The following is a 9,731-nucleotide window of genomic DNA, read 5'->3' as shown; positions in this document are numbered from 1 at the left end:
CATGGGGAAAAAAAAATCCATCTGGGGAAAATGGTGATGGATGCTTTTGGCTTACTGGACACCTGTCCAGAGAAGTGGCCCTCCCTTCCCTGAGCTCCCCACTGACAGCTTCCTAGGCTGCCTGGTAGCTGAGAGGTGGCTAGCCAAGCAGCCAGCTCCCCAGGGAGATGGCCAGCTAGCCAGGTGAGCTGCCAAGTAGCCAACGAACGGGGGCACAAGAAGGCCAGCGAGTCACCCAGCTCCCTGAGGAGCAGCTTACGGGGCAGAGAAGCCAGGTAGCCGGCCAGCTCAGTGGTCCTGGATGCCCTTCAGCTGGCCAGGTCGTGGCTGGAGAAGCTGGGAGGCAAGCAGCAGGGGATTTCTGACAGCCCCGCTTCTTTGGCAGGTTGCGGAGGACCCGAAGTAGATGCCCTGGATGTGTCTGGAGCTGAACATCCTGCTCCCTCTCCATTTCAGCATCTCTGTCGCTGCAAGTTGCTCCCACCTTGACCCGCTACCTCTTAAGCCGTACCACCACTGAGACCCCCGTAGTTCAGCAGATACATCCTCACCCTGACTCCTTTCTCTCCTCCTACTAACCTTTTTTCCAGTCCTGGTTTCACAGAGCTGCTGCGGTCCAAACCCCTCGTCTACAGCATGCGGCCCATCGCGACAGGTTTCTCCCAGTGGGAGACTGTGGAAGAGGGACAGTGCAGCCCCCCCGCCTTCCTAAATGGAGCTCAGCAGGACACGGTGTTTACATCCCAGAAACGTTTTTCATTTGAAATCCTTCCCTTCTCAAAGCAGGATTAAAAGGTTAAATTGCAAACATTTTGGAGAAGGGAATAAAAGCCCAATTCAACTGAAAGGTTTTGTTCCCGTAATCTCGAAAAGACCAACTCTCACTTCAATTTCTAAGAAAGAAACCCCCCAAATGGAAAGTCATCCTGGTTCAGCAGCTTCACATTAAAAGACGCTTTTGTTTAGTTGAGAAACTTGCCAAAACAGACCCTTTCCCACAATATTTGGGTTTCAAAGCACCACCCTTTTTGATGGTTTTGTGGCAAAATAAACTGATAAAAAGGTTGGATTGAAACATTCCTCACCGTGCTAATCCAAATAACAAGTCGAGCCCCCCCTATTCCCCTCAAATCATGAGGGTCTTAAAAATGAAATTAAAAAAATTTAAAAGGTGAGACTTTTTTAGGTGCCTCCTGTAGGGATGAAGTTTTCCAGCTCTTCCCTGCAACCAAAAGGGTTAGAGAACGGAGAGCAGCCATTGGGGTTTCAGTCAAACAGCAAACGTTATGATGCTTGCCAAAAACCGCAAGTCTCGGCAAGGCTGAGACGGGTTGGATTTGAGCGCTTTTGGTATTATGGCCTTGGCCCCTCAGCAAACTCTGCCCAAAGGTGTCACAGGCACAACCCAAAGTAAAGGACTTCCTCCAGCTCCTCTCCCTGTCCTCCCTCTCATGCGCACTGAAGTCCTCTCTCACTCTCTCTCTCTCTGTCCCATGATGCACCCATTTCACAGGCTTTACTACCATCCTCTGCCAACACCACTAACCCCCGGGGTGGGGGCGCACAGCCTTTTCATCCCTCTGCTTTGGGATTTGTTGCCAAGGAAATGAAGGTGTTGGATATTTTTTTTTAATCTGGAAGAGGATAGTGGTGCAGAGAGCGGGGCAGAGGGAAGGGGAGGCTCACAACTGGGGGCAGGGAGGGGAAGGGCAATGAGGATTTTGGAAATTCAAGAGCTGGAACATCAAGCAGAGCAGAGGCAGGGAGGCCTGGGCTTGCAGGGATCATGGCAAAAACCCTGCCCTGCAAATTAAGAGCTGGGAGCAAGAGGAGACTAGGAGAGATGCTTCTCTATTGCCTTCCCTGTTGACCGCCCCGCTGCCCGCCACATCCAGGAAGGCTCCGATCCCCTTGCAAGCCTGGAGGCTGCCGAGACCCCGTCACCCTTCTGCACACCTGGACAAGAACCCGGTCTGGGTTTCACAGGTGCAAGGGCAGGGGGGCAGAAGTGCTAGCTCACAGCAGTCATCCAGGCTGCAACTAATTTGGAATTTCTCCTAAAGCCCCAGCTGCTGGAAGCATGGGATCAGCTGAGCACCTCGGCTTCCACAGCAAAGAAATGATAGGCTGTGGGTTCAGAGCAAAGCTTGGAAATGCAACCCCTCCAGGCACATAAGAAAAACCCAAACTTTACGAAGCGTCTATAAAAAGGTTCTATAACAAAAACTATAAAAAAAATAAATTTCCAACTATTTAAGTTGGTCTAATAAAAGACATCATATTCACCCAAAGAGCCTTGTCTGCCAAACTTTACAAATGATTTTGCTTAGGGCTGACTCGTGGTTTTGGTGCTTTGCAGCACTGAGCGTGGACGGTTAAGGGGAAGTTTAGAGACTTTGCCGGTATAGGCCCCGTCTGAGTCCACGCAGCAGAGAAGGTGAGTCTGCTACAGCCCCAGGGCTGAGTCTGTCAGCTTCTCAGCTCCGGCTGCAGCACTTCTCAATTTAAGCTCCTTCATCCCGATTCCTAACGACAGCCAAGGGTAAGGTGGGTTTTGCACTGCTGGAGCTACCCAGCACCCTCGCCCACGGCCCTCTTCAGCCCGTACACCGGCCACCCTTAGACTTTGGGCTTTCTTGTGCCTGTGCTGTGATTGCAGCTAGAGGCGAGGGGAGTTGTGAGGAAAGCTTGTGAAGAGGGGTAACAGTTGAACTCATCTCCCCTGGGGCAATGAGGGCCTGGGATCGGGGTCCAGTCCTGGGTGAGCGCGGGGGGCCTGGCTGCCGGCTCCGCGCCGGGACGAGCCCTCGGCGCTTGTGCTGGTGGAAGTGACTTTGGGCGTCTCCCTCATGAATATGGATTTTCCGAGAAGACGCGATCATTTCTGTGCCCTGGAGTGTTTGAGCGAGCGCGGGCTGGCGCGTCGCACTTCATTTCCCTCCTGCACACACCCCTCCGCCTCCGGGGCCTCTCTCTGCCTTCCACTCCCGCTTCTGCATTTGCTTCTTGCACTCGCTCTGATGCCAGGATCTCTCCACCTGACATCCCCATCCCTCCCCCAGCAGCCCACCCTGCGCCCTCCCTCCCCATTCACTTGCCCTCCCTGCTTCCCTTCCCCTCCACCTCCTCCTTTCCTCTCCCTACAGTCCCCCCTTGCTCTTTCCCTCCTAGCACCCCCTTCCCACCCTCCTTCCCTGCACCCGACCCTACCCCTTACTTTCCTTCTCCCTCCCTGCAGCAATCTGCCCTGTTTCCAGGAACAAGCCGTGTAACCCACTAACCACTTTTTATGGCTCCTGTAAATCACCTGAGCTGCCGGCGGCTCCAGCAAAATCACTGTCATCTCCCAGATGGGGAAATTTGTCCTTTTTGTCAGTGCTCGCCACGACGTGACGGCATAAATAGCCGGCTGCAGCGCGGAGATGGGCCGTGCGGAGTGGAGCGGGCTGCTCCCAGGGGGGCCGAGGGAGGAGGGCGTCCAAGTCAAGGAGGCACGGTTTGCTTTATGGGGCAGGTCTCGAAGGGCCCTGGGGCCAGTTATCCCATCATACGCTCTTCGACAGAGACTCCAAGTCCGTGGGGACCCTGGAGGGGGTAAGGAAAGCCCAGCCATGCCTGCGGTGTGCTTTGCAGCCAGCAAATGCTTCTGCTTGGAGGGTTTGTAGTCGTTATACTGGCACATCTGGGAATCCACGGCTGGGAGGAGTTGGGGCGTTCTCATCTCAACCTGCACCAACAAGGCAGGCTCAGAGAGAGCCCAGACCAGGGAAAGGACCCAGGACTCAGTTGGCTAGGCCATGTCTAAGTGGGTTGCATTCAGCCAGAGAAGAGGAAAGAGAGGGGAATTGGTCAAACTAAGTTTTGACACTTTGGGTTTTTTTCTAATGAAGAATAGGTTTTCAGCCCCAGTTATATTTTTCACAGAAATGGGAATCCTCCGGGGTATTTGTTTTATCACACACTGTTGCTTTTACAGCTTGGAAAGGTGCACGTCTGCTTCTCGTTTTTGCTCAGAAAAAGCTTAAAAAATCTGTCACCCCCCTTGCAAAAAACTCAAAAAAAAAAAAAAAGAAGTCAGAAAGTCAATAAAAAGAACCCCCCAAACTACAGATTCTTAAAATCTCATTGCTTTGGCATAGATCATGGGAAACTGTCACTTTGATTTCATTTTCCCTGTTTTTATTGGGGGCAAAAAAAGCAGAAAACAATGCTGACACAATAGTCATTTTTCAGTTCAAATTTTTTTTTCTGTCGAATTGTTTCTTTTTTCAGTTTTCAAGGGCTGCTCATTTTTTTCTCAAAATCATTTTTTTCAAAACCCATAATTTTTGGTGTTGATCACTGAAAAAAAAAAAATCACAGGGAACTTTGAAAAAAAAAAGAAAAAGCATTTGAAAGAAGTTTCTCGAAACCACTGACATTTTGCACTCCCAAGTTTCAAGTCAACATGCTCACGGTGACAAAGCACAAAACAGCCTCCCCGAATGCCAGGACCACGGGAACGAAGCGCTCAGTGACAGCCCCTTGCTGAGGTGACGGTACATTGGAGACGGTCCTCTCCCAGAAAGCAGTGGGGAGCCCCGAAAAGGAGCGCAGACTTTTGAAGGCGCATGGAAACGTTGCTTTGGTGGAGACAAACCCTGCCAAATGCAGCAAAGATAGCCAGGCATCCCTGCGCCCAGGCAGACAGCGTCAAGGTCAGGGGAATGAGACTACATCGGGGCACGGGGAAGCGTAGAGAAGATGACACTAGCATCCTCCCTTTGGGAACGTCCTGTGTGATAAAAGGGCAGCCGACGAGCCAGGGGAAGCGGAGCTGAACAAATTTCGATTTCTCAGCTCCCACAGTGGAACATTTTGTCTGAAAGTTCACGGCCCATCTCCTCCTGTTTTTGGCTCTTTACCCGTTAGGAATCGAAGGGCAGATACACCAGGTGCCTCCCCCAACCCGTCATCGGTACAAGAGGGAACTGAACCCGCAGCTCCTGAGCCCCAAAGTGAACCCCTAACCGACCACCCTTCCTCCCGGGGGGGCAGGGAGAGAAGTTCCTACTCCAGTGGACCAGCATTGCACACCTGGGTGCACACAAAAAAGGGCTCATGCTCCTTTACGGAAACCCCCTGCCTGGATGGAGGCAGGATAGCTGATTAAATGGACCGCAGTGGGCATGTCTACACATGCACATTTACCGCTCAGTAACCTAAATTACTGCGCAGTATGGGTGCACATCTACACACGCATGCAGTAAATACGGTGACTTACGCCAACTTGAGCATAAATTTGATACTTGTATCATGCAAGTATCAAATTCATGCCCGATGACTTACTGGGCAGTAACACACGTTTAGATGTCTTACTGCGCAGTAACATTGCGTGTATGAAGTGACTTGGAACTAACTTTTATCCCAAGTCAGTCCACATACAGCATGAATGAGCTTCAATGCCTGCACATGTAGACGCCGGCCTATTCCCGCTTACTGCGCAGTAACTTACTGTGCAATAAATTTACACCAGCATAAATGCACATGCGGACACGCTCAGCATGCATTTTTGGAGAGACAACGCCTGCATCCTTCATCCGGAGAGGAGGATTGCTCCATCCGGACGGAATGATTTCTAATTATTATCTGAGGGCTCGGGTAATTCCACAGAGCTTCTGCTAACCCATTTATTGCATTAACAGCATGTCCAACGGGACTGTTTGTTTCTTCCCCTTCTAATCAGATTAGTGAAAGCGGTTCTTCTACACTTCTATAATCCCTGCCTTCATGAACCCTACGGAGAGCTCCCCTCTACCCTGCTTCTCATTCATACCCACTGGGTGGCCTAGAAAACGTTATCGGTAGGTAGAGTCTTCTCCGCCTAGCTTTAGACTGAGAAATGAGGGGCTGGAAGAGTCCTGTAGGGCTCATTGCCTGTTTCAGAAGACTACATTTCAAGCTCTCGGAGAACTGCATTTGTTTGCCCGTACAGCCTCATCTCATACCAGCTTTGGCTCCATTAAAGGGCTTTGGCACCAACTTGACTGAGCGCAGGATCAAGCCTCGCAGGTATTTTAGGCAAAGAGAGGGGTAAGTCCTATCGGTTCTCGGTTTAAAGATTTTAACGTACCGATCATTAATACAGAGATACCAAAGAACTATTATATGGACAGAGACCAGATTATTGGATCACATTTCATAATAAGGGCACTGTAATTGAAGTGAAATTAGTTTGATTGCAATATAGTTATGAAATGTAATTACCAAATAATTACTACTAGTTCATATAATTGGAAAGTTCCTGGATGAGCAGAAATAATCACTGTGCAGTACAATAGATTGAACATATCAGGATCATAATGTGGTATGTATGAAGCAGCACACAAAAGGGGAATAACTCAGTCTTGGCATTGGCTTTCCAGTTCTGCAAATCATGCACCGACAGCTCTCTTACGAGGGGCTGACATGATTTTCTTCTCCTTGTTGGAGGTGAGGTTTCTTGGTCTCTTGGCTGGGGGAGGTTCTAGCATCGACGTGGATTTATACCCGTGTTTCATTGCTCCTTCTCACCACCTTGGTGCTATCGAAGTGACTTGTGTTTGGGCTGGGTGAACCTTCAGAGCCGGGCACCTCTTCCCAAAGGCAGACGTGACCACTGTATCCCCATGATACTGGACATGGGAGACCGAGAGACAGAAAGGGAGAGCGAGAGAGAGTTAAAAATCTGCGGAGAGGGATGGACAGACAGACATGGGGAACTATGGGAAGAAGCAGATGGGCACAGACACAGACAGGCAGAGACCGTCGTATGATGAATTCATAAGACTTGATTTTTGACATCGCATTTGCTCGCCGGCAGGCAGCCAACTGCAGTGTCACAAACAGAAGTATTTATGACTCCGCCGCAGTGCATAGGGAACAAGTTTATCATTCAAACACAAATGCCTAGAAATAGTAGCAAGGGAACAGAAAAATGGGAAGAGGAGAGGAAGACAAAAGACAGAGGCAGAGAGGCAAGGAGAGGGCCGGGCAAGCGGGGGGAAGGTCATTAACTGCTTAGTACCAGACGTTGCCATGCACGTTCCAAATTGCACATAAATTAAGAATGCAATTCTGTCCTGGCTTTTGGTGAGCCTAGCATCCCTCCGGAGGTTTATGATGTTGCTATGACCCTTTGATAGAATTACAACGCCGGAGCATTCAGTCAGGGCTATATTATTCCCGTGGTTCTGCATTGCTCTGTTCCCCGCTCCTTGTCATGACATCATTGCCGGGTTGATAAGGATGTAAACACCTGTTTATTATGAATCCAATTACAGCCTCTCCCATCGCATAAATCACCCATTTAATTCCCTTTCAGAAACATTTCTGTCCTAAGTGAGGAAAATACCACTATTTATTTCTGTCATGAATCTTCCACGCTGCATAAATATTTATTAATCTAGGGGTGGCCAGGCATCTTCTTAATACAATGGCTCGCATAGGAGCAGAGCCCTTTTGCTGAACTGAACCAAAAAGCTGCTCGGAAAGGGTGAAAAATATTCCAAAATCTGCACCTTCCTACTCAACAGATGTGCTCCCCGGCAGCGTTCGGCGTCACATCTGCTCTCTCCGGTGACTCAAATATGCTCTATTTGTATGTGCTGATTTCTATTACGGTAGCACCAAGAGACCCCAGAGCCCAAGGCGAGGTGTGCCAGGCTAGATGTACCGCTCCAAAGTTTTGCAGGTTGAACCGTGGGATTAGATCGCACCCCCCGTGCCTGCAAGGCCATCTCTCTGCCGCGTCTTCGCCGTGGGGCTCTGCTGACTTTGTTCTGCTGGTACGGCTAGCAAGGCAGAGGCCCTGTAGTGTGCACAAATCTAGACAGAGATGTAGGCTGGCTACACGGCAAAGCAAGGTGCGATTGTGGCACGGACTGGCATATTGGCGAGGTTCAATCTAAGCAGGTAGCAATAGCAGGAAAAAAAATGCAGCAATGTGGACTTCAGCTGGGGTTTGATAACTAGATGCATACCCATCTAGGATCCCCAAGAGGGGCTCATGAAGCCTACTGAAGGCTGCATCACCGTGAGTGTGTCCACGATGTGCCCAGGGTGCTCTCAACCCACCACACCTGGCACTGAAGTTGCTCCAGGGCACCCCTCCAGCCCCACCACTATCCTCCAACACAGAGGGCCGAGGTCTGAAGAGCACCGGCTGGAAGGTGTGAGGGACTGGGACAGTAAGAGTATCGTGGGAGCCATATGAGTATAACCCTGTGTCTTCACTGCCATCGCCACCTGTGCTCCCTGCCCACGTGACACTCATTTGCTGTGCAGGCGACACAGTCTGAGCCCTGAAGACCACACCACCCAAATAAGTTAGCATCCTTCACCTCTTGGCGCCCATTCCCCATCTTTAAACTCAGGATAGCGGCCTGCCCCTCTCTTGGGGCGTTCATCTCCTTGGAAGAAGGAGCATCTTGAGTGTATATATACAGCACCGAGCACCTGGGCTTCTTGCTTGCTATTGCAATCCCTATAACACGCCTAAAACACTTCCAAAAGTTCAGCTGAGCCCCAGGTACTAACCAACTGAGCAACCCAGCTTCCCAGGATGAGCCCCTGGCTAGTCAATTCTCTTCCGTGTCGCTTTTCAGATCTATATTGGCACAAAAACTTGGGATGGAGCAGGGCTGTACAGCTAAAAGGCTAAGCTACAGGAGAGCAAGTGAGATGCAGAGAGAGCCGCGGCCCTGGCCATCGACTGAAACGGAGGAAAAGCAGCAACGCAGAGAATTGGACTGTTTATTTTTGACCCATTATTGATGCCATTAAGCACAAAAGGGCATAATGCTCGAGACAGATTTAGGAAAGGGGGGAAAGGGGGGGAGAAACATTTTAGAGAAGGGCTTTCAAGCTGAGACGACATGTGAAAGAGAGAGAGCATTTATGCCAAAATCAATGGCCTTTACCAGTAATTTTCTGCATCTCTTTTGTCACAATGGCAGATGTGTGCGCCTGGAAAAGCTCTCTCCCTCGGAGCCAAGCACAATGCTGGGTTTGGCCCCGCACACCTTAGGCAGACGCCCTGTTGCTCTGCCTGGGGTGCCCTCCACGTGTAGCTTTTGTCCAGCTCCGTTGCAGAATGGAGTCCGTCTCTGTCTCACTCACTTTGCTGCTCTAGTATTTAACCCTCTCTGCTCTCCAAGTCTGGCGTTTGCTTTCCGATCTAAGGTGTTATTCCTCCCCTGGGAATCTGGAGACCGTCTCAGTGCTCATCTCCAGTTCCCACTTCTTCTGATGCCGGCTGTTGCTCCTGCTGTCTTGCATCGCGCGTGCGCTCCCACGCACACCTTCTCGCCGATACGTGCAGGCACCCCCTCTCCCGCACATACACGCTCTTCTGTTCACACACCTGCTGCAGGCCTGCACCGCTCCGGTCTTCTCTCGCACGCACCCGGGATCCGTCAGTCACTGCGGGGGCCTCTCCTGTGCACACCAGCTCATGTGCATGCTCACTCACCATCTCTCTTGTACACTCCTTCGTGCACACAGGGGCCATCGCACAGCTCAGAGACTGTGCCCCTTTCCTCTGCAGTCCTCACATGGGCAGAGCCAAACCCAGCCTTTGCAAACTGATGCAGCGATGAGGGCGATACTGTGCTCCATTTGCCAATTGTGGAGCCCCAACGATGCCGCACGTGGAATAAAGCCATCTTCTATCAAGCAAACTGAAGCTTAAACAGCTGCTCTTGGTCACTCTG

At 50.7% G+C, this 9,731-nt stretch overlaps 1 long non-coding RNA gene across 1 annotated transcript; it reads right to left on the bottom strand.

The window, feature by feature from the left end:
* Positions 1 to 6,171: 6,171 nt before the first annotated feature.
* On the bottom strand, positions 6,172 to 9,439 carry LOC109286277 (uncharacterized). The gene is made up of 2 exons (XR_002094269.2): positions 8,940 to 9,439; positions 6,172 to 6,653 (listed from the first exon to the last, which is right to left on the bottom strand). It is a non-coding gene; the product is annotated as an uncharacterized LOC109286277 (long non-coding RNA).
* Positions 9,440 to 9,731: the final 292 nt, after the last annotated feature.

Source organism: Alligator mississippiensis, chromosome 13 (assembly GCF_030867095.1).
Source record: "Alligator mississippiensis isolate rAllMis1 chromosome 13, rAllMis1, whole genome shotgun sequence".
In the NCBI taxonomy this organism is placed as follows: domain Eukaryota; kingdom Metazoa; phylum Chordata; order Crocodylia; family Alligatoridae; genus Alligator; species Alligator mississippiensis.
The sequence above is the reverse complement of the archived record's forward strand: the minus strand, read 5'-3'. Positions and strand labels throughout refer to the sequence as shown.